Genomic DNA, 25,435 nt, shown 5'->3' with positions numbered 1-25,435 from the left:
CACCAAGGCAGGCATGGCCTGGATTCAAATGGGTGGGTCACGGCAGGAGCAGAGAATAGGAACACCCCATTAGCTAACTCAAAAGGAATTTGGGCAACTTTCATGATTTTTGCAAGCTATCTGCCAGCCCATATGTATGTCCTCTGTGTTCATGTTTGTTCTCATGTGTAACCATCTCTAGCTCCTACCATTTGTTTGGTTGCTGAATCCAGCCATTGAAGATGGATTTTCAAATGGATACACGGCCTTTGAAGTCACCTAGTTCTACTTCCCACCCAGTGAGGGGATTTCTGTGCAAAATACCTCTACACGTCCTCGTCTAATCTAGGGGATATCCTGGATTCCTCCTTTTCCTTCGGTCACTCCCAAGCAAACCTCGTCGTTTCTATCTTCAAAAAAGATCTTAGATCTCTCCTCTCCTGCTAGTACAGTTGGCATTCTCCTGGAGTAAGCCTCCTTCACCCGTCACCTAGGCAACTAGCCCCGTAAACAGATTTACTGGCTATTCTTCCCCAGGAACTAGGGTACCTTCTAAAAATGTAAATCAGATCATGACTGTCTCTCTAGATCCCAGGCTGTGTTCCCAGAAGCAGACCCTGACACAGAAATTCATGAGCAAGTGTTTTATTTAAAAAGAGCCCCAGGCAGAAACAGGTAAGAAAGTAAGGAAAGTTGGACAGGGAAGTGGAAGACATCAGGCAAGGAAAAGTCTAGAAGCCTAGATTTCAGGCCCAGACCCAGCCTCAGCCTGATTCCTCAGGAAAACTGCATAATAAATTGCAGCCAGAACTTCTTCTTCCTAAACATAATGGGGCTGGGCTTTCATACCCTCACCTGACTAGCTGAGTGCTTGGCTAAGGCGGCTTTCCGTGCATGTAAGCAAAGAGCTCTGGTAGCTGAAGGGCTACCCTTGGAACAAAGTTGTATGTGCCCAGCCCTTAAAAATGAAAGCACTCAGAAGCTGGGGGACCAGCACATCAAAACTGCAAAAGTGATTCAAGAAAACCTCAGCAGAGCATCAACCAACAGGATCAACTCCAGTTCCCCTTATTTCTTATCTTAGACCCTTGTTCATTTCCTTTATAGAACGTCATGGTTTACAAGTAATTTGTCTAATTATTTGTCTCTATCCTTGTTTGTCCCCACTAAAATTAAATCTTCAGGAAGCAGTATGTTTTCTTGTTGCCTTTTGTACCCCGGTCCCTAGAACAGAGGTGACATATTGTGGATCTTCCACAAAAATCTGTAGGAATCAATGAATGAATCAATGAATGAATGATGGGACCTTGGTTTGGACACTTTCAGTGATGGGGAGCTTCTACAGCATGTAGCAGCTCATCCATTTTCAGAAAGCCTTAATTGAGGATCTGTCCCAAGACTGAATTGTAATCCACTTCCCTGTCATTTGCACCAACTGATCTCCTCTCTGGAACAACTCAGGAGATGATTGCTTTTTCTATGTCTGCACTTCAGCTATCCAATGTCCCACCTTTCTCTCAGCCAGACTAATCAACTCCAGCTCCTCCAAAGTTTCCTTACTTGACATGGATTTTTGTACCCATTGGCATCCATAAGTTTTTACCTCCGTAAATGGATAGCAATCCCTCCCATATTACCCTGAATACACCCTATCTTGGAAGAGAAACTGGGTCAGGAGAGACAAGAATTTGGAGGAGGGAAGTTGAGATAACCCAGCCAGAGCTCTAGAGTCAACAGATCCAAGCACAACTGAATCTCAGCTCCTCTTGCTATTGGAAGACTGATCCTAGGCAAAATGCTTACTTTCTCTGAACCTCAGTTTCTTCTTCTGTACAACGGAAAAAATAAGGGCATCCACACTACAGAGTTATTCTAAGAGTTATATAAGGCAATAAATGCAAACCACTTTTAGCAGAGTGTCTGCCACATCTTTAAGGACTCAGAGCTTCCGCAAACTTTACCTCTGACCTAAATGGCTCTCCATGCCCCCACAATCTCCATTTTTCCCAGGCAAATCTTCCTGTTGGCTGGGCACGGTGGCTCACGCCTATAATCCCAGAATGTTGGGAGACTGAGGCAGGCGGATCACCTGAGGTCAGGAGTTCGAGACCAGCCTGGCTGGCCAAAATGTTTCTACTAAAAATACAAAAATTAGCCAGGCATGGTAGCAGGCACCTGTAATCCCAGCTACTAGGGAGGGATGGGGCAGGAGAATCTCTTGAACCCAGAAGGCGGAGGTTGCAGTGAGCAGAGATCACACCATTGCATTCCAGCCTGGGTGAAAATGTCAGACTGTCAAAAAAAAAAAAAAAAAAAATCTTCCTGTTAACTCCCCAGCTCTGTCTTGGACACCTCCACATCTTTTTTTTTTTTTTTTTTCATACAGAGTTTTGCTCTTGTCGCCCAGACTGGAGTGCAATGGTGCGATCTTGGCTCACTGCAACCTCCGCCTCCTGGGTTCAAGCAATTCTCCTGCTTCAACCTCCCCAGTAGCTGGGATTACAGGTGCCCACTGCCATGCTCAGCTAATTTTTATATTTTTAGCAGAGATGGGGTTTCACCATGTTGGCCAGGCTGGTCTCGAACTCCTGACCTCAGGTGATCCACCCACCTCGGCCTCCCAAAGTGCTGGGATTACAGGCATGAGCCACTGTGCCTGGCCTACCTCCACACTTTTTCAGTCATGATAAGCTTCTAGGTGATTTCCTGACTATTTTTCTTCCCATTTTCTAATTCTCATATTCCACCTACCTCTCTGCTCTGCTCATTATTCCGCTCTTACTCATTCATGTATCCACCACATAACCATTCTCTCTTTCTCTTGTATGTGTCTTTCTTGCTCAGTTAATTCTCTCTTGCTTATTTTCTTTCCCCTCATCTTTCTTTATAGCATGGAAACTCTAATCAGTAAGATTACAAAAAAAAAAAAAAATTCTCCCCTTCTGTTCTGACCACTACCTTGGCTGCAGATAGCTGAGAGGAAATAGTCAACATGGTAACAGTAAAATCAGTAAATGCTCATTTTCTCATCACTTAGGCATCTTAAGCTGCAGGCCATTTTTCATCTGCTCCTTGCCACAGATGGAAAGGTAAAAATCCAGGTCAGAAGGGAAGCAGTCAGCAGTGAGGACAGAGAAGAACCAGAAAACTCTCTTACCCTCTCACCTATATGAATAATTCTGATTTCTTACCTGTTGTAATAGTAAAGATCTCCACTACAATGATAGCTGTCTATCTTGTTCTAACTTTCATGGAAATGCCTTTGATCTTTTGCCATTCATTATGTTTTTTTCTAGGTTTTGTACCAAATAGTCCTTATCCAATTGTGGGGAGATCTCTTCTGTGCCTAGTTTGCTAAGCTTATATAATATATAGTTGTAATTATTAAACTAGAGTTTCTAGGTAGAAAATCGAACACTGAAAGTCAGGGAAGCAGGGTGGTAAGTAGGTTGGCTTAGGAGGTATCCTGGGAATATCAAAAGAAAGAATTGAGGCCAAGTGGGCAGGCTGGGGCATGGTGGAGAATCCTGTCCTGAGTGACTGTCACGGTGCTGATAATTACTGCACATAAACTAACTGAGATGTTGCAGTTCAGATTTCAGGTGACCCTTGAGTGCAGCAATGACAAAACTAGGCTTTAGTTACAGTTCTTGCTTCTTCTTTTATTAATTTATACAAGCAACTCTGGATTTTCTAGGAGATTTTTGGTAAAAATTGGAGCAAATAACTGAAACTACATCCCTTTTCAAGTGAAAGCTTTTTTGGAGGTGGATCTGATGCTGGTTTTCCATTCCAGTCAGTGCTGTGAAAGCCACTTCTTGTTCCTGCTATGGGCAGATTGAGCTTCTTTTTCTCCCTGATGGAAATTCAGGAAGGAAACCAAATAATTCCCAACAGAGACAAGAGTTGACCACAGTACCATCCAAAAGGGCTTTTAAAGATCTCAATCTTGCATGTGAGAATGTTGGCAAGTGAGGTTGGTTGCTCACGCTACATTGTCAGCTTGATGAGAGGCTGCAAAGGAGGACATGAAAATTGTTTTGAGGGAGAGGAGGTTGCAAGTGAAACATTGATGAGGTGCACTTAATACTGGAAACATTTTGGTAAAAGTGTTTGTGATAAGCATCCAAAATAAAGTACTAAACACACAGACATAGGCATCTCTCAGTAAACCAACCTGTACATACTGTGGGACTGGTGAAAGGACGGACATTCTAACATCAAAGCTACCCAATGTGGGCTGGTACGAAGGTAGTGGGATAACTCAATTGATTGCTCAGTCAGTTACAGATTGAAATCCTTGTTTTTTTGTTTTTTTGGGGTTTTTTTTTTTTTTTTTTTTTTGAGATGAAGTCTTGTTCTTGTACCCCAGGCTGGAGTGTGATGGTGCAATCTCAGCTCACTGCAACCTCCGACTCCTCTGTTCAAGGGATTCTCCTGCCTCAGCCTCCTGAGTAGCTGAGATTATAGGCACGCACCACCATGCCAGGCTAATTTTTTGTGTTTTTAGTTTTAGTTTGCTAAGCTTGTACAATATGTAGTTGTGGTTATTAGACTAGAGTTTCTAGGTAGGAAACTGAGCACTGAAAGTTAGGGAAGCAGGGTGATAAGTAGGTTGGCTTATCGGAGTTTCACCATGTTGGCCAGGATGGTCTCGATCTCCTGACCTCGTGATCCACCCGCTTCGGCCTCCTAAAGTGCTGGGATTACAGGTGTGAGCCACTGAGCCTGGCCCATACTCCTTATTCTACTCCTTCCCCACCTTCTCACTACTGCGCTTCACCAGTCTTAAAAGAAAAAGTTACCCAGTGTGGCATGTACTGCTTACTATTCTACCCCTATCACATAGTTGTATTGGTTTTGTTTTCAGCATGATTGATGGAAAATTGGTCATCCTGCCCTGGGATAACCAGGAGTTGACTGTGCTTGACTTCTTTTCTGGCTCCCTTTTTCACTGTGGAGGCGTGAAGAAAATAAGTGCTCAGCAACTTGTCATAAAGTGAAAATTTAAATTGACATTGGCAATGTATCAGACAGCTTTGGGATAGTCTCAGAAGGTGGAAAGTAAAGAAAATCTGTGAAGAAAAGTTGGGCTGGGCATGGTGGCTCACACCTGCAATCCCAGCACTTTGGGAGGCCGTGGTGGGAGGATCACTTGAGCCCAGGAGTTTGAAACTAGCCTGTGCAACAAAGTGAAATCCTGTTTCTACAAAAAAAAAAAAAAAAAAAAAGAAAGAAAGAAAGAAAAAGAAAGAAAAAAAATTAAAAGGAAAAGTTGAAGAAATTGGCATCAATTAGTCTTAAAAAGAGAAGCTGACAGGCTAATATAGTGACTGTTCCTAGTAGGTAAACTAGATCAGCTACATACTGCAAAACACCGCCTGTCCTCAGCCAGTGGTGGCGCACTGGACAAGCAGAAGAGTGAGTTCTACAACTGGACTCCACTCTCACCTTTGCCAATGCGTGTGGCCTGGGCAGTCTCCCTGTCTAGGCCTTAGTTTCTGTCTCTGTAAAATTAAAAGTTTGGGCCACTTTGGAGTTCCCAGTCTTCCCTTAAGACTTCACAAAAGAAGAAATGTTTGGACACACCACGAAGAGTACTTTTAAATTATTACATAATAAATGCATTGGCTGGGCGTGTTGGCTCATTCCTGTAATCTCAGCACTTTGGGAGGCCGAGGAGAGCAGATCACTTGAGGCCAGGAGTTTGAGACCAGCCTAGCCAGCACGGAGAAACTTATAAATACATAAATACATTTATTAGGTGATGAGAATCTCCCAAACACAGGACTTACGAGGGAAAAGAAAAATAAAATAGGTGCTCAGTGATAAGAGTTTGGGAACCAGACTGAAATCACTCTAGAGTAGGGATGGTGATGCATCATTTTAGAATCCTTAACACCTGGCACAGTGTCTTCTTGGCACACACACCCATGATGTGCTCATTATGTTTCAAACACACACACGAAAAGGACACATAGTAGACTCCTAGACTCCCATGCACCCATTACCCAGCCCCAAGAATCATCCCTCAAGGCCAATCTAGCTTTTCCATGCTCCTATTAGCTGACCTCTAAATGTCCCAAATATAATTTTGAAGCGAGTGCCAGAAATCATATAATTTCACCTACAAATATTTCAGTACGTCACTCTGAGATAAGTATTATGTAAATACAGCCACAAAATCATTATCAGACCTAAAATGTTAATAATACTTCCTTAAATATCATTTTTTATCATTATGAATTTTTGAGACAGGGCCTGGCTCTGTCACCCAGGTTGGAGTATAGTGGCATGTAGCCTCAACCTCCTGGGTTTAAGCGATCCTCCCAGCTCAGCCTAAAGGTACACGCCACCATGCCCCAGCTAATTTTTTTTTTTCTATTTTTTTGTAGAGAGCGGGGGTCTCACTTTGTTGCTCAGGCTGGTCTTGAATTCCTGGACTCAAGTGATCTTCCTGCCTCTGCCTCTCAAAGTCCTGGGATTACAGGCATGAGCCACCATGCCCAGCCTCCTTAAATATCATTTAATGTTAATTCCATGTTCAAATTTCAGTGATTGCGTCATACAAAATTTTTTTTTTTTTTTTGAGACAGAATCTCACTGTGTCCACCCAGGCTGGAGTGCAGTGGCACAATCTTGGCTCACTGCAACCTCTGCTGCTCTGGTTCAAGCGATTCTCCAGCCTCAGCCTCCAGAATAGCTGAGATTACAGGCATGCGCTACCATGCCTGGCTAATTTTTGTATTTTTAGTGGAGACAGGGTTTTGCCATGTTGGCCAGGCTGGTCTCGAACTCCTAACCTCAAGTGATCCACCCGCCTCGGCCTCCCAAAGTGCTGGGATTACAGGCATGAGCCACCGCCCCCGCCCAGCTTTTTGTGTTTTCATCAGGAGGCACATAACGCCCTGTTATCTTTCTTTTTTTGATGTTAGCAGCTATTGATGATCATTGCCTAGCTCCATTATTTCATTAAGAGTTGAAAAATTCCGAAATGCAAAATGTTGATATGCTAACATTTCTTAGCTTCTTTTCTTCTTCATTTATTAGCTAGAATGTTTCTATAAAGAAAATCATCTTCTTACCAACTATTTGGTTATCATGACACACAGTTGGAAAAGAAAAGGCAGAATCAATGCTGTTTCTTTTCCTTCCTTGTCAGTTTCAAAATAATAAGTTGATTTCCTAGCATCTTTCAAAAGATGACAAATGAGGGCTGTTTTTTTTCTAAGTGTCATTAAAAATTCATGGGTTTAATATATTTAATGAGTTTGAGTTCAGTGAAATTATAATCCTCACTGATTCTTCTACCATTGACCAGTGGGACTGTGGGATCTCTTAATTTGCTCCTGAGCCCTCTTGACCCCACTCCAGTGGCGTTTGATAGGTTCTTACTTTCTGTGAACTCAGCTTCTGAGATAATCTCTAAGGTCCTTCTTAGTCCTGCCCTCAGATCAAGCAAAGAATAGCGCCCACCCTTGGCCTCATATAGTATACACATTAAGACACAAAGGTTTTTTTATTCTTGGGTTTTACAGAAAAATTTTCTGAAAGGTAGGAGGAATGGGGTGTGTGTAAACCCAACTCATCCTCTCAGGCTAGAGGAGGAGGCCTGAGGCTGTCACTGAGAGTGGGGTGAGGGTGGGGAGTAGGGGGACAGAATCACAGCTCTGTCTTGGGAAATAAGGGAGAGAGCAGTTGCTTCAATTTCAAGTTATCTCCTCAAATCAACCCAAGCATGTGTCTCAACAGAACCGAATCCCAGTAACTACTTTCCTGCCAATCCTCTCTTCCCCACTCCCTGCTCTTCAGTTAGGATAGTGTCGTTTGGGGAGGCACATAAAAATGCCTGGAGATCCTAAGTTGGAAAAGTAAGGTGTGAGGAAGGTAATCTGGCCACCCTGGCAAAAAAGAGAGCTTGACTGAATCAGTCCCTATCCCAAGAATGGGTGGATCCAGTCACCACCCAAGAGTCCTGGGCCTGAGGCCAGCTTCTGCACTGCCCTGCCCTGTCCCAGCATAACCAGGGTATGACAACTCAAGCATCCCAATGGAAGGAATGATGCAAAGAGAACCTGGCTCCTTTAGCTTCCAAGACTCAAAGAAGTGAGCTTTGTGAGAGAGAAAAGCCTGGTTGGGAATGTTGGGTAGAGGTGGGCATAACTCGATTTATAGCTTTTAAGCACTTAGACATTTGTCACATGTGACAATATTTGCACTTTTGCAAATGCCAGGGCAGTGTTAGTCCTTCTGGCTTGGACATTCCAAGTGAGTGTTTGGATGCCCCAAGTGAAGACGTCTGGTTAGACTTCATGGTCCAGGCTAGTCCCTTGCCCAGGTTTTTCTTTTCCTTTCCCAGTCACCATGGAAAACAGACCGCCTTTGGCATTACTGAATTCTGAGCATGTCCAGAATTTGGCTTTGGCCTGCTGCTTTTTGTGTAAAGTTAGGGGAAACCTGCAGTTTTGGAAAAGCATCTGGGAGCAAGAGATACATCTTGGGTTCTTCCTTCTTTCAGAAAGGTCCTGATAGGCAAGGATGGTCCCTCTCAATTACCACATCTGTATGTCCCTGCCCCTTGGCCAAAGCTGATTAACACAGTGCAGACACCTTGCCCAAATTTCCTTATCTGAGAGCTCCAAAGAGAGAGGGATGTTCAGAGGAAGAGAATTTCTGAAACTTAATTCCTTCCTTGCCTAAATCTTTGCTGTTCATCTCTTCCTTCAATTATGTGACACACTCCATACCCTTAAAAAAATGGCTTTTTGCTCATTTGAGCTAACCTAAGTCAGTTTCTATTGTCTGCATCCACACACAGATTAAAAAAATCCTTAACCAAAATTACTGTTCAAAGGTGCTCCGGATGAAGAGCCCAGGCACCTAAATTCATCCCTTTCCCTCTGACTCCCCCATCCCTGTTATCACATCTTTAAATCCCAAAATCATTATCCTTTGCTTACAGCCAGAACTGAGGCAATAAGGGGAAATAAAAATGATAAAAAAATGATGATGATGATAATAATAATACTTATTTTTTGAGCACCTTTTATACTAGGAATTGTGTTAAGTGCTTTACATAAATCGTTTTATTGAATCAAATCCTCATAAACAACTCTGGGGTTGTTAGGATGCTTTTGACTTCACATAAGAGAAATCTCAACTCAAAAAAGCTTAAACATGAGGAAATGAGTTATTTTCTATGTAATAATAAGTCCCTACCAGGGGTAGCTTTAGGGTTGGTTAACTTAGAATCTTGATTATGTCGTTGGGGACCCAGGTTCTTGCCATCTTTTCACTCTGTCATCCTTAGTTGACTTGGATCTTCAGCCTGGGTCCCCTCATGATCACAATATTGCTGCTGCACTTTTAGGCATCCCATCTGGACATGACAGTATTTAGCAGAGGGATGATCTCTTCCTTGTATCTTTTTTAAGTACAATAAAAGCTTTCCAAGAAGCCTCTAGTTGATCACCCCTCTCATCTCAGTGGCCAGAATTGGGTCATACATGCATGCTTAATCCAACCATTGACCCAAAAGTGGGATTATTGCAATGGGCCTGCACCAAGCATAATTCACCCCTGAGCTGAGACAGGAAGAGATAAAACACTCCGAAAAAAAAAAAAAAAAAAAAAAAAAAGAGAGAGGTCTGACCGGGTGCAGTGGTTCATGCCTATAATCCCAGGACTTTGGGAGGCTGAAGTTGGTGGATCACGAGGTCAGGAGAGCGAGACCATGCTGGACAACATGGTGAAACTTCGTCTCTACTAAAAACACAAAAGTTAGCTGGGCGTGGCAGCGCGTGTCTGTAATCCCAGCTACTTGGGAGACTGAGGCAGGAGAATCACTTGAACCAGGGAGGTGGATGTTGAAGTGAGCCAAGATTGTGCCACTGCACTCCAGCCTGGCGACAGAGCTAGACTCCATCTCAAAAAAAAAAAAAAAAAAAAAGGTATTTTTCAGCAAAGAAAAGGGGAGGAGAAACCCATTCGGTAGTTAACCAACAGTGTCTGCTGCAAACCTTCGAGATACATATGAGCAGTTCAGAGGGGCAGAGTGATTTGCCCAAGGTCAAACAACCAGTTAAAGGCAGATATGGAGTCTGAATCCAGAACTGTCCATCTCTAAAATCTCCTCTTTTAACCTATATTCTGGGAGGCAGTTAGTCCACACTAAATTCTTTTGCCTTTGAGAAACTCAAGTTGCTAAGGCTGTCCTGAGTATTTGATGAAAATAACTGGTGTAGGAGCTACAAACTGATCAGATTCAAGAGACCAAGCCACACAGCAAATTTATCTAGCCTCACTAAATCTGTTCCCTCCTGGCTTACTCAAGTCTCCTCAAATACAGTGGTGAGGAAACTTAAAAGAAGCTCAACTCAGCAAACAGCAGGCTTCAGTCTTAGATATCTGGCTTTCTGAGTGGGCATCATAAATGAACAAATATCCTTTCCGCGTCCTTCCACGTCTCCTCTTATTGGTATTACCCCCTTTGAGGAATTCTTTCTACCCAATTTCATTTATTTGATTCTGATAGGGACTTCCAATGACAGTACCAAAACAAGACATCAAGTCTCAGCTTTTCAGGAGGCTGAGGCAGGACGATCACTTGAGCCTAGGAGTTTGAGACCCGCGTGGGCAACACAGCAAGACCTCATCTCAGGCCAGGCAAGGTGGCTCATGCCCGTAATCCCAGCACTTTGGGAGGCCAAGGTGGGTGGATCATGACCATCCTGGCCAACATGGTGAAACCCGTCTCTACTAAAAGTACAAAAATTAGCCGGGTATGGTAGCGTGTGCCTGTAATCCCAGCTACTCAGGAGGCTGAGGCAGGAGAATCGCTTGAACCAAGGAGTCGGAGGTTGCAGTGAGCCAAGATCATGCCACTGCACTCCAGCCTGGTGACAGAGCAAGACTCCATCTGAAAAAAACAAAAGCAAACAAAAAACAAACAAACACAACCCCTCATCTCTATCAGTCAATCAATTAGTCAGAGATGACATCAAAATCAAAATAGTTAAACAATGGGAAAGCACAGACACCAACCAATCATAAGGGACACTTGCAGCAGTGGCAAAACAGGCTCCTGAGTGCCCCTGGCTGGGCTCGCCATTAACTCTTACTTGTTGGGCTGTGGGGAAGTCCAGGGTGTCCCAAGGAGGTCCAAGATGGCCAGGAGATGAGGACAGGGAACTTAGGAGTCTTGGACCAATAGGTATTTACCAACAGTTATGGAAATATTTCACTTAATGAGTTCTTAATTACAGATATTGCATTTTTTAGTTCTAGAATGCCCATTTGGTTCTTTTTTTTATAAATTTGAATGCACTGTTGAAATTTTTCATTTTTCACCTATTGTATTATTTTTCTCTATTTACCATATTTATAATACTTATTATAAAGTCCTTGTCTGCTAACACAAATATCAGAATCATTTGTGGGTCTGCTTCTACTCCCTGTTCTTTCTCTATTTTTTTTTTTTTTTTTTCTGAGACAGGGTCTTTCTCCTGTTGACCAGGCTAGAGTGTGGTGGTGCAATCATGGGTCACTGCAACCTTGACCTCCTGGGTTTAAACAATTCTCCCTTCTTAACCTCCCAAGTAGCTGGGACTACAGGTATTGTTACCAAGCCCAGGTAATTTTTTAACCTCTTTTTTTTTTTTTTTTTTTTTGGAGACAGGGTCTTACTCTATTGCCCAGGCTGGAGTGCAGTGGTGTGATCTCTACTCATCGCAACCTCTGCCTCCTGGATTCAAGTGATTCTCCCACCTCAGCCTCCCAAGTAGCTATGACTACAGACATGTGCCACCACACTTGGCTAATTTTTGTATTTTTAGTAGAGATGGGATTTTGCCATGTTACCCAGGCTGGTCTCAAACTCCTGAGCTCAAGTGATCCACTGACCTCAGCCTCCCAAAGTGCTGGAATTACAGGCATGTGCCACTGCACCCAGCCTACTTTTTTTCTTTTTCCTTTTTCTTTTCTTTTTTTTTTTTTAGACAGAGTCTTGCTCTTGTCACCCAGGCTGGAGTGCATGGTGTAATCTCGGCTCACTGCAATCTCCGCCTCCCGGGTTCAAGCGATTCTTCTGCCTCAGCCTCCTGAGTAGCTGGGATTACAGGCATCCACCACCACGCCTGGCTAATTTTTGTATTTTTAGTAGAGACGGGGTTTTGCCACGTTGGCCAGGTTGGTCTCGAACTCTTGACCTCAGGTGATCCACCCACCTCAGCCTCCCAAATTGCTTGGATTACAGGCGTGAGCCACTGCACGTGGCTCCTGCCTTTTTTCTGATCAGTCACATTTTCCTGCTCTTTATATGCCTTGTAATTATATAAAAGAAAACAGAGGAAACAGATGATGTTATTTTCCTCCGGTGATGAATCTCTTTTTCTTCTGTCAGCAGATGGGGTGAGGGATTGATCACCTCAATCTAGTCAAGAATTCAGTTGGGTTGAGGTGGGGTTGCAGTCTTAGTCAGTCCCAGTCCACTTCTGGGTCATCACTGTTCCTTGGATGGAGCCCACTCTTTTCATTGGCATGTCTCTGTCTTCTCATCCCTGAAAGCCTATGGAAGATTCAGCTCTGTTCTTAGGAGCTCCAGCTTAGCTCCAGATTCTAGCATTACAACAGATCACGTTGATCATCAAAAACTCTACCAGTTTCTCTTTGTCCCAGTAGAGACGCTATGACTGGGTCAAGCCCTATCCTTGGCCTGTGCACAGATTTGGCAAATACTCCCCGGGAAGAAAATGGTCAGAGACAATGAGCACATTTAGAAAGGGCTCTTTCTGGCCGGACGCAGTGGCTCACGCCTGTAACCCTAGCACTTTGGGAGGCCGAGGCAGGCAGATCACCTGAGAGGTCAGGAGTTTGAGACCAGCCTGACCAATGTGGTGAAACCCCGTCTCTAATAAAAATACAAAATTATCTGGGTGTGGTGGCACATGCCTGCAATCCCAACTACTCGGGAGGCTAAGACAGGAGAATCACTTGAACCCAGGCGGCGGAGGTTGCAGTGGGCCTAGATTGCGCCATTACACTCCAGCCTGGGCAATAAGAGTGAAACTCCGTCTCAAAAAAAAAAGGGAAAGGGCTCTTTCCTCTCCAGAGTTTCAGTTCATTAGTCCTCATTGATGGCACAACTCTGCAATGTCTAAAAAGATGATTTTTGTAACTTACTCTGTTTTTTCTAGTTGCTTCAGTAGGAGTGTTGGATTGTTCCTACATATACATCCTCTCCAGAAGAGGAAGCCCTCTGAAACCCTTTCAACGTTTAACCATGGTGAGGTCATCCAGGTACAAATGACTGAATAAACCCAGAGCATACTATGGCCCCTGCTCCACACCTCCACTACAGTGAGGACAGGCGGCCCAAGCAGACCAGAGTCTTTTTGCATTGAAACTGAGGACCGTTGAGCCTTTTTGTTTTTACAGTGGATGGAAAGTGTGACAAAGCTTTGAGAATAAGTCTGGAAGCTTCCAATGGCTATGCCCCAGGCTCATGGAAGAGGCCAGTCTCCAGAAGGAGGAAATGAAGCCCTTCCACGGAAAGGAGAAGCATTGGGAGCACCCAGCACCCAGGGGATGCTGGAGTCCCTGATTCCAGTCACTTCCTCCTGCTATGGTTGGTTAACTGAGCCACACACTTCCCTTTTCTTCATGAATTAGTTCCAGTTTCTTTTTTTAAAAAAAATTATTTGTGTATATTCATGGGGTACATGAGAAAATCTGTTATATGTATATAATACATAGTGATCAAGAAGGGGCATTCAGGGTGTCCGTCATGTGAGTACAACACATTTTTGTTAAGTTTAGTCATCCTACTCTGCTGTGGAATATTGAATTTATTCCTTTTATCTTACTGTATGTTTGTATGTTTTAACACTTCTCTTTAGCCACCCGCCCCCCACCACTGTCCCTTCCATCTCTATTAACTGTTTTTCCATTCTCTAGCTCCATGTGTTCAATTTTTTTAGCTGCTACATGTAAGTGAGAAAATGCAATATTTGTCGTTCTGTGCCTGACTTTTTTCACTTAAGAGAATAACCTCCAGGCCTTGTGGCTCTCTGAGCAGCACCATGGTGGTTGGCAAGAACAAGTGCCTTACAAAAGGCAGCAAAAAGGGAGCCAAGAAGAAAGTGATTGATCCATTTTCTAAGAAAGATTGGTATAATGTGAAAGCAGCTGCTATGTTCAATATAAGAAATATTGGAAAGACGCTAGTCACCAGGACCCAAGGAACCAAAATTGCATCCGACAGCCTCAAGGGTTGTGTGTTTGAAGTGAGTCTTACTGATTTGCAGAATGATGAATTTGCATTTAGAAAATTCAAGCTGATTACTGAAGATGTTCAGGGCAAAAACTGCCTGACTAACTTCCATGGCATGGATCTTATTCATGACAAAATGTGTTCCATGGTCAAAAAATTGCAGACAATGATTGAAGCTCACATTGATGTCAAGACTACTCATGGTTACTTGCTTCGTCTGTTCTGTGTTGGCTTCACTAAAAAACGCAACAATCAGATACGGAAGACCTCTTATGTTCAGGACCAACAGGTCCGCCAAATCCAGAAGATGATGGAAATCATGACCCAAGAGGTGCCGACAAATGACTTGAAAGAAGTGGTCAATAAATTGATTCTAGACAGCACTGGAAAAGACATAGAAAAGGCTTGCCAATCTATTTATCCTCTCCATGATGTCTTTGTTAGAAAAGTAAAAATGCTGAAGAAGCTCAAGTTTGAATTGGGAAAACTCATGGAGCTTCATGGTGAAGGCAGTAGTTCTGGAAAAGTCACTGGGGACAAGACAGGTGCTAAAGTTGAACGAACTGATGGATATGAACAACCAGTCCAAGAATCTGTTTAAAGTTCAGACTTAAAATAGTGGCAAATAAAAAGTCCTATTTGTGATAAAAAAATTAATAATAATAATCTCCAGTTCCATTCATGTTGCTGCAAATGACATGATTTCACTCTTTACGGCTAAACAGTATTCCATTGTGTATATATACCACATTTTCTTTATTCTTCCATTGATGGACACTTAGGTGGATTCCATATCTTAAGTATTGTGCATAGTGCTGCAATAAACATGCAAGTTTGCAGATATCCTTTTGATATATTGATTTCTTTTCCTTTGGGTAGATACCCAGTAGTAGGATCACTGAATCAAATGGTAATTCTACTTTTAGTTTTTTTAAGAAATCTCTGGTCAGGCACGGTGGCTCATGCCTGTAGTCCCAGCACTTTGGGAGGCCAAGGCAGGTGGATCACCTGAGATCAGGAGTTCGAGACTAACTTGGACAACATGGTGAAACCCTGTCTCTACTAAAAATACAAAAATTAGCCAGGCATGATGGTGGGTGCTTGTAATCCAAGCTACTCAGGAGGCTGAGGCAGGAGAGTTGCTTGAACCTGGGAGGCAGAGGTTGCAATGAGTTGAGATTGCACCACTGTACTCCACCTGGGTGACAGAGTGAGACTCTGTCTCAAAAAAAAAAAAAAAAAGAAAGAAAGAAAAAAAGAAATCTCCATACTGTTTTCCTTAGTGGTTGTACTCATTTACATTCCCACCAACAGTGTAAAAGACTTCCCCTTTTTCCATATCCTTACCAAGATGTTATTTTTTTTTTTGTCTTTTTAATAAAAGCCATTCTGATTGGAGTAAGATCTCATTGTGGTTTTGATTTTTATTTCTCTAATGATGAGTGATGGTGAGCATTTTTCATATACCTGTTGGCCATTTACATGTCTTCTTTTAAGAAATGTCTATTTATGTCCTTTGCCCACTTTTTTTTTTTTTTTTTTGAGATGGAGTCTTGCTCAGTTGCCCAGGCTGGAGTCCAGTGGCTGGATCTCAGCTCACTGCAAGCTCCGCCTCCTAGGTTTACGCCATTCTCCTGCCTCAGCCTCCCGAGTAGCTGGGACTACAGGCGCCCGCCACCTCACCTGGCTAGTTTTTTGTATGTTTTAGTAGAGACAGGGTTTCATTGTGTTAGCCAGGATGGTCTTGATCTCCCGACCTTGTGATCCGCCTGTCTCAGCCTCCCAACTTTGCCCACTTTTTAATGGGATTATTTGTTCTTTCCTTTTTGAGATTTTTGAGTTCCTTTTATATTCTGGATGTTAGTCCCTTGTTGAATGAATAGTTTGCAAATATTTTCTCCCTTTCAACAAGTTGTCTCTTCACTCTGTTGATTGAAACAATCAACTGCTGTTCAGAAGATTTTTAGTTTAATATAGCCCCGTTTGTCTGTTTTTGTTTTTGTTATCTGTGCTTTCAAGGTCTTAGTCATAACTTCTTTGCCTAGGCCAATGTCCAAGAGAGTTTTTCTTAGTATTTTTATAGTTTTAGATCTTATTTTTCAGTCTTTAATCCATTTTGAATTTATTTTCGCATATGGTGAGAGAGAAGGATCCAATTTCATTCTTCTACATGTGGCTATCCAATTTTCCCAGCACCCTTTATGGAAGAGGGTGTCCTTTCCCCAGTGTAAGCTCTTGGCACCTTTGTTGAAGATCAGTTGGCTGTGTTCTCTAGTCTGTTCCATTGGTCTATATGTCTATTTTTATACAAATACCATGCTGTTTTGGTTACTATAGCCTTGTAATAGATTTTGAAGTCCTGTAACGTGATGCCTGTAGCTCCAATTTCTTGAGAGGCTGGTCCATCTCTATTTTCTTTGCCCTTGGGCTTTATAAGACCCCCCCATGTCCATATAATACATTATCCTTTTCTTCTTAGCCAGGGCAGAGGTGGTTTATGTTACCTGTAATTCAACAGGTCTTAACTAAGACTACATCTTTAATGGCGGGGCAGTTTAGAAGGGTCTGGTGAAATGTGTCTCCCTCACTGCCCAGAAGGAAGAGAAAGAGGATGAATGGTGATATTTCTGAGACCACAACTTTGGATCATGAATCCTCAGGTCAAGGAGAAACTGATGCCTCTGGATTCTGATCACTCTACTCCACCATGGGAAGAAATTCAGACATGCCTAAGAAGTTGTCTGAATCTGTCGTCCAAAGCCAAACTGTCTTACCTTAATATTCAATTAAACTGCATTCCCACCCCCAAACAATATTTAAAAACGAGGGGAATGGAAACAGGGGAGATTCCTGTGTTTGTACATTTCACTTACTCCTGGAGCTCCTGAGTTGCAGATGAGCCTGAAGTTTACACCAGAGGGTAAAGAAGATAGCTATTTGGACATCACACACCACTTTGCCAGTTTCCGTTCTCTTGAATTATTTACTATCTAATTGTCTGCATCGAAACAGAATCTGGAAACACAGAGTCAGAGTTGTAGCCCTATTTGCAAGTTACAGAAAGAAAACTAGAGCTCAGTGAAGTACCTGGGGCAGAAGCACTTCATGGGTTTCTGAAGTTCTCTTACCTTGGGAGGGCTGTGAATGCAGGGGGTGAAACCAGCACAGCAGCAGAGAGAAAGAGAGCCTCGATCTGGAAGGGGCCTTAGAAGTCTAGTCCAGACTCCCCTTTGAGGTCACTCTCTCCCTCCCGTGTAAAGGTCTGGCGTCTAGTCTGTACTTTCCCTTCAACTGGCTATGTCACCAAGAGCACCTGAACCTTGATTTCTTCATCTGTAAAAGATAGAATACAAAGGGGGATGGGATGGAAAATAAACCTGTCTATAAATTTAAAAAATTGTTATCACAAATTTTATTTTCACCATTGTACCAATAATTCCTTCTTTCTTTTCCTTCTTTCTTTCTCTTTTTCTTTTTCTTTCTTTCTTTCTTTCTTTCTTTCTTTCTTTCTTTCTTTCTTCTTTCTTTCTTTCTTTCTTTCTTTCTTTCTTCTTTCTTTCTTTCTTTCTTTCTTTCTTTCTCTTTCTCTTTTCTTTCTTTTGCCTGCCTTCCTTCCTTTTCTTTCTTTTTCTCTCTTTTCTGACTCTCTCTCTCTCTCTCTCTCCTTCCTTCCTTCCTTCTTCTCTCACTCTCTTTCTTTCTTTTTTATTTTTTTCAAGACAGGGTCTCACTCTGTGGCCTAAGCTGGAGCCCAGTGGCATGATCTTGGCCCACTGCAGTCTCAAACTCCTGAGCTCAAGCAATCCTTCCACCTCAGCCTCCCTAGTAGCTAGTAGCTAGGACCACAGATGTGTACCACCATGCTTGGCTACTTTTTTTTTTTTTTTTTTTTTTTTTTTTTGAAACAGAGTCTTGCTCTTTCACCCAGGCTGGAGGTGCAGTGACGCGATCTCAGCTCACTGCAACCTCCGCCTCCCCCATTCAAGCAATTCTCCGCCTCTCCGGTTCAAGTCGGCCTCAGCCTCCCGAGTAGCTGGGACTACAGGTGTATGCCACCATGCCCGGCTAACTTTTGTATTTTTTTTTTTAGGAGAGTCGGGGTTTCACCATGCTGGCCAGGCTGGCCTCAAATTCCTGACCTTGTGATCTGCCCGCTTCAGTCTCCCAAAGTGCTGGGATTATAGGCATGAGCCACCATGCCTGGCCCATGCTCAGCTACTTTTTGTATTATTTTTCTTTTTGTAGAGACAGGGTCTCACCATATTGCCCAGGCTAGTCTCAAACTCCTGGGCTCAAGCAATCCTCTGCCTAGGCTTCCCAGTCAGTGCTGGGATTACAAGAGTAAGCCACCATGCCTGGCCTGCACCAATAATTTCCCATAGAAAGAAATATTAGTAGCTATGAAAATTTTAAAATAAAGTAGAAAACTTAGAAAAGTATAATGACAAATAAAACTCACTTGTCTCACTGCTCAGTAGAAATCACTCATTAGCCAAGCATGGTGGTGTGTGCCTATAGTCTCAGCTACTTGGGAGGCTGAGGCAGGAGAGTCACTTGAACCTGGGAGGCAGGTTGTGGTGAGCTGAGATCATGCCACTGCACTCCAGCCTGGAAAATAGAGTGAGACTCTCTCTTTCTTTTGTGTGTGTGTGTGTGTGTGTGTGTGTGTGTGTGTGTATATATATATATATACTGTGTGTGTCTATATATATATAATTTTTTATTTTAAATTTGAGACAGGGTCTCACTCTGTCACCCAGCCTAGAGTGCAGTGGCTTGATTATTGCTCACTGTAGCTTTAACTTCCTGGGCTCAGGAGACCCTCCCGCCTCAGTCTCCTAAGTAGCTGGGGCTACAGGTACACATAACATGCCTGGCTAAGTAAAAAAAAAAAAAATTTGTAGACATAGGATCTTCATATGTTGCCCAGGTTTGTCTTGAACCCCTGTCCTCAAGTGATCCTCCAGCCTCAGCTTCCCAAAGTGCTGGGATTACAGTTGTGAGCCACTGTGCCCAGCCCATAATATTATTTGATACATTATCTTTCAGTCTTTTTCTAACTAAATATATATAATTGAGAATTTTTAATTATACTGTTTTATAGCTTAGTTTTTCCCTATTCAATATTTTCTAGTGCGTCTCTTCTCCATGTCAGTAAATATTCTTCAAAAACAAGAATTTTGGCCGGGAGCGGTGGCTCATGCCTGTAATCCCAGCACTTTGGGAGGCTGAGGTGGGCGGATCACAAGGCTGAGAGCTCAAGACCAGTCTGGCCAACATAGTGAAACCCCATCTCTACTAAAAATACAAAAATTAGCCAAGCATGGTGGCATGCACCTGTAGTCCCAGCTACTCGGGAGGCTGAGGCAGAAGAGTCACTTGAACCTGGGAGGCAGATGTTGCAGTGAGCCGAGATCGTGATATTGCACTCCAGCCTGGGAAACAGGCGAGACTCAGTCTCAACAAAAAAATAAAAAATATAAAAAAATTAGAGACAAGGTCTCACTATGTTGCCTAGGCTGGTCTCAGACTCCTGGGCTTAAGTGATCCTCCTGCCTTGGCCTCCCAAGATGCTGGAATGACAGGCATGAGCCAACATTCCTGGCCAAGTTATGCATTTACTAGTTAGGGTCAATTTACACCACCAGTTTCAATGGAAATCAACATGATTTTTTATATTTGCAAGGAAAATGGTCCAATTCTTACAAATAGACTTCGGGATGAAAAATGAAGGACGAGGCATACACATCTACAGTGAGGAAAAGGATGATGCCTCCTTTTTCCTCATAGGCAACTGGAGGGAGGGGAAAGGAGGTAAGTAAAGGCATGTCGGGGAATTCAGAGAAGCATCCACACCTGCTCATTATATCAAGTGTCTAGAGACTCTAAATAATTCAGGCACAGTCGGCTCCCTCCAGGGGCAAGTGTTGAGGAGAGTTTCCAGACAAGTGGCTCCTCTTGCAAAACTGGAGCAGACCAAGGATCTGATTACGTGAAAAGGGGTCTAGTTAGTAGCTGTGGCAACCTCCTTCTTCAGCCTCACAACTTGCCTTTGGGATCAGGTACAAGAAGCTTCTGGGAAAACACTACTGCTACGCCCCCTGTGGTGGTGAAGAGTTTTAAAGCTCTGTTGTCTTGGGTTCGAATCCAGGTTCCTCCACTACAGTGTGATCTTGGGCAATTTACTGATCTTTAGGTTCTATACCTGTAAAATAGGGGTAACAATTCCCTCACTCAGATTATTGTGGCATCATACATAATTCATCTGGCCCCCTTACTATGGTGCTTAGTACATAGTAGATCTGTCTTAAGAATGTCCTCACTTTATGTCCTAGGAATTGATGCTTGGACTTTAAATAAAAGAGAAATGTAGGGTCTGGTGCGGTGGCATGCACTTGTAACCCTAGCTATTCAGGAGCTGAGACAGAAGGATTGCTTGAGCCCAGGAGTTGAGTTTGAGACCAGTCTGGGTTTCAGAGTGAGACCCCTGTGTCAAAGGGAAAAAAAAGCAATGTCGAGAACTAAGAGAAAGTCATTCCTTACAATCATTAATAGTAATAGCCAATAGTTACTGAAGGTTAACCACATGCTGAATACTGTGCTGAGTGCTTTACATTTACTCTCGCAAAACCATTTATGGATACGTATTATCAAAATTCAGAGAAGTTAAGACACTTTCCCCAGGTCAAACAACCAGTAGGTGTTAGAATCAAGGTCCAAACCCTATTCTGCCTCTAAACTGAAAAGGCCTGTGTTCTTACCCTGTAGGTAAGAGAATCTCTGGAAGTTATTTTACTGATCCGGCACTTCATTTCCAGGAGAGCAGCCTGAGGACGGGGAGGGGATAATTTGCTGGGCATTGATGGAGCAGGCCGACTTCCTTAGGTCTATGGGACCCGATTGCCCTCTAGCGTTAGAGGAATCCTGGGGCCAGATGAAATAAAGAGTGAGTTGATTTTCTTAGGTTATGGTGAATCCTTCTGCCTTCAGCATGGGATCATAGCTATCTAGTTTGGTGTTTTCCTATTGGCCAAAGGATTTCTCTTAGGGAGTAGGGTAAAATAGGCAGTAAAGGGCGGGAGTTAAGGATAAGAATTACCTGAGTTTAGAGCAGCAATTCTCAGACAGATCAACGTTTGAACCATCAGGTGGAGGAAATGTCTCTTATCTCCAGCATCTGGCACGTGCTCACTGGATACTGAATGAGGCTCACTGGATCTGGTGCTCACTGGATACTGAATGAGGCTTTAAAATCTCATTCTCACTAATAGCAGAGTTCTGCAAAATAGCAGAGATCTGCAAACTTACATGAGGTGCCCTTAAGAGTGGTTATGAAGTTATGCATCGATTTTTGCCAGAAGTGCTAGTGAAAAAGACATTGTAACATTTAACTCAATGTCTACTACAGGAGACTCCACAGGGCACTTTCATAAGGAAGAGAGAACAATGACACTCCTCAATGGTTTAGAAATAAGTTGGAGTCAGGGAAGATATGATCGTTTTAGACTGCCAGCCTCATACCAGTGTCCCTAATGGTCCATGGATCTCAGAGAAAGCCCCCTCCACCTCAATAGCTCTGCCCAAGTAGCCTGTTTCAATAGCTACTCAGTAAACATCTGTGTGCATTGTGCCTTGCTGGGCTCAGTGGGGGATACAAAGACAGATATACCAGATGTGGCTAATTGTGGTCAACATGGATGGTGCTTCTTCCATGAGCTAGGTGTCCAGTCCATGACCTGATTATTTACTGACAGGAATCTTCAAGGTAAGTATTAGCTGTCTACTTTTTTCCAAATAAGGAAATTGAGGCTCATTGCAGCAAAAAACAATCCTGCAAGTTCCTACAATTTATAGATGGCAGCACAAGTCATATCACTCCCAAATGCATACTCTTTCCGCTATGCCACTCTGGCCAGTTCTTTGAAATATTAGAACTCCTTTTCTAAAATGCAGGTACCTCCAAGACAATTACGTCTGTTTTTTTCTGCTTGGGCTGCCATAACAAAATATCATAGACTAGGTGGATCAAACAACAGAAATTTATTTTTCAGTCTGGAGATTGGGAAGTCCAAGATCAAGGTGCTGGCCAGTTCAGTTCCTGGTGAGGGCTCTTGCAGGAGACTGTTCTGTCTTTGCACTGTGTCCTCACATGAAGGACGGGAGGTCAAGGTCTCTAGTGTCTCTTATTTTAGTTTTTACCCAACAGTTTGTTGAGAGACATGTTTACCCAACAGTTTGTTGAGAGACATGCCATCTCTTACGAAAGCACCAATCCCACCATGAGGGCCCCACCCTCATGACGTCATCTAACCCTAATTACCTCCCAAAGGCCCCGTCTCCAAACACCATCACATTGAGGGGTAGGGCTTCAACGAGGAATTTGGGAAGGGCACAAACATTCAGTCCATAACAACATAACAACTTCCATCAAGCCATCAGTTTAAAAACAGATGGCTTTTCCTATACTTTGTTTCTTACATTTAGCTTTCTTTAGCCTAATTTCCTACTGACCCTTAGTTTGTAGCCTCTGCCTAGGGCAAGTCTACAACTCACTCTTTTTTTTTTGGAGACAGACTTTCGCTCTTGTCGCCCAGGCTGGAGAGCAATGGCACGATCTCGGCTCACTGCAACCCCCGTCTCCCGGTTCAAGAGAATCTCCTGACTCAGCCTCCCAAGTAGCTGGGATTACAGGTGCCCGCCACCATGCCCAGCTAATTTTTGTGTTTTTAGTAGAGACAGGGTTTCACCATGTTGTCCAGGCTGGTCTTGAACTGCTGACCTCAGGTGATCCACCCGCCTTGGCCTCCCAAAGTGCTGGGATTACAGGCATGAGCCACTGCACCGGCCTACGACTTACTCTTTCCTCTCCAAAACTGCCTGGGAATTTTGTCTTTTCTCCATCTCTTATGGAGCACTTTAGCTTTCCCATATAAACCCGCATTACAAAACTTATCAATGAGCTCAAGGGAATAAAAGAGCCTTCCAAGAAAATCTACTCTTCAGAAAGTCACTAGGGGTAACTGTACCTAACATGGCTACCCCCTAATGTAGTAGCTTACCTGATTTTTATCTTCTCTTCCTCACAAAGAGAATCTTGATTTTTGTTTGAGCAGGAATGTGCCCAGCTATAAAACTCTATTTCCCAGCCTCCTCGCAGCTATAGTTGCTCATGTGGCCCCAAGAAACAGTTCCTCCTGATGAGATATAAGCGAAGTGACTGACTGGGGCTTCCAGGAAAGCTCTTTGAATGTGGGTGTGTTGGGCAAACTCAGCTGTGCATGTCTCTTTCCCCTGCCCTTCCTGACTGGGACATAGATGGAACACAGGTGTGGAGATGGAACAGTCATCGTGGTGCAAGGGAAGTTGCGGAGTTAAGAATGTCAGGGCTGAAAGTTGGAAAGAGTCTGGGTTCCTAATGGCATCAGAGTTGCCTTGTTGGTCTTGAGCTACTTCTGGACTTCTCATTATGGAAGAAAAACAAAACTCTCAGGTTACTTACGGTAGTGGTAATGCTAGGATAAATCACATAAGGGGCTTACTAAAAATTCCAATTCCTTGCCCCATCCTCAGAAATTTTGGCTCAGCAGATCTGGGTGCAGGAATCTACAGTTTTAGCTAGACCCTGTGGTCATTCTGTTACAATGATCCTTGAACCACAGTTTGAAGTAGTCTGAGGTCCACAAATCCAGCAAATAGCAGAGGGGTGTGTGTGCGTGGAGAAGAGCAGGTCAGTGATGTTGCGTTTAGCTTTCAATGCTTACCAAAGACTTGGCCAGCTATGGATATCACATAAAAAAAACCTTGTTCAGCTAATTTGCAATTTAGTGATGAAGAGCCTCCCACACCCCCATCTCACTAGAAAGCTTATCCAAGCTCCCATTTTGTGAGTGTGGAAACTGAGGCAAAAATGTTTAACTAGTTACCCAAGGTTACAATGCTAGTCAGTGATAGAGCTGGAAAAAAAATTCTAGAGTCCCAGTTCAGTGCTCCCTCCATTACACTGGGCTGCAAATCGCACCATGAATCTTTAGTGTCCGCTCACCTCTCCTGTCCATTTCCTTTCTGTGAGGCAGTGCAGTGGGACATTGTGGCTACCTCTCTGGTCACCATCCCAGCCCTCTTTTGTTCTCCAGCAGCCATACTGTTTAGGTGAACGAATCCTGCTCTCAGCTCCATGAATCAATTAGGATAATCTTCTTCCCCTATCCGATTTTCCTCCTCCCTTACCAATAGTACCCTTACTTTCTTGGAGCTGCAGTGTGCCCAAATAAAAAAGCTACACCTCCCAGATCCCTTTTAGAGAAGGGAGGCCATGAGCTAGTTTTGGTCAAGCCACTGCGGGGGTCTTCCTGGAACGTCACTTAGAAGGGGCAGCGGGCAGACACTCCTCTGCCTATGGTTCTTCCTTCTTCCTGCTGGCTGGAATGCAGTCCTGATGGTTGGAATGCCACTACCATGTGGACAAGAGCCTTGCCCTAGCGCAGAAGAGCATAAACCAAAAGCAGCCCCCTGATGGCCTTCATGGAGGCATTACCTCAGCCTTGAAGCTGCCTACCTCCAGAGCTCTTTTTACATGAGAAAAAGGAATGATCAAGTTCAAGCCCCAATTCTTTGAAGTTTCTGTGGGATGCAGTTCAACTCAATGTGTGCATTTATAGCAATGACTGATGCAGGCCAGTTTAATGAGTGAAACTTGGGAGTTTCTGTCTGATGACAGTGGTCTTTCTCAGGGCCCAGATGCAGGCCTGCCTTCTCAGTGGTCTTCCCCAAAGGCCCCAGCTCTCTTAGGCTGCCTTCTATTTAAGATACCTGGGCATTTGTTGTCTAGTTGGGAGCTCATTGTGGTATCTGTGACAGTTTCAGGCAGGGCTGTTTATAGCCTTTTCAGGCAAGCTATGCCAGAACTTCCCATCCAGAGGGCAGGGCAGTCAGGGTGACTTGCCAGACCATGTAAGGGTCTGGATGAGAGGCAGGCTGTGCAGTCAGCCTGGGAACATGTTTCACACGACACCATCATTCTTGTGCTGGTGAAACATCCCCAGAGGAAAAGCAGCAGCATTGTAAGCGAGTGCTTACTTCTTTAGGAGGCCCCCATGAGACAAGAAATCTTTCAACTGCAGACTGTCAGGCACCAGGGGCCCTAAGGACAGGAGCTAGATGGAGGGAGAGTGGGGAAGGTCTGAACCG

At 43.6% G+C, this 25,435-nt stretch overlaps 1 pseudogene; it reads left to right on the top strand.

Annotated features, from left to right (window-relative positions):
• The first annotated feature begins 14,057 nt into the window (after positions 1 to 14,057).
• On the top strand, positions 14,058 to 14,849 carry LOC104664676 (annotated as a pseudogene).
• Positions 14,850 to 25,435: the final 10,586 nt, after the last annotated feature.

This window comes from Rhinopithecus roxellana, chromosome 11 (genome assembly GCF_007565055.1).
Source record: "Rhinopithecus roxellana isolate Shanxi Qingling chromosome 11, ASM756505v1, whole genome shotgun sequence".
In the NCBI taxonomy this organism is placed as follows: Eukaryota; Metazoa; Chordata; class Mammalia; order Primates; family Cercopithecidae; genus Rhinopithecus; species Rhinopithecus roxellana.
The sequence above is the reverse complement of the archived record's forward strand: the minus strand, read 5'-3'. Positions and strand labels throughout refer to the sequence as shown.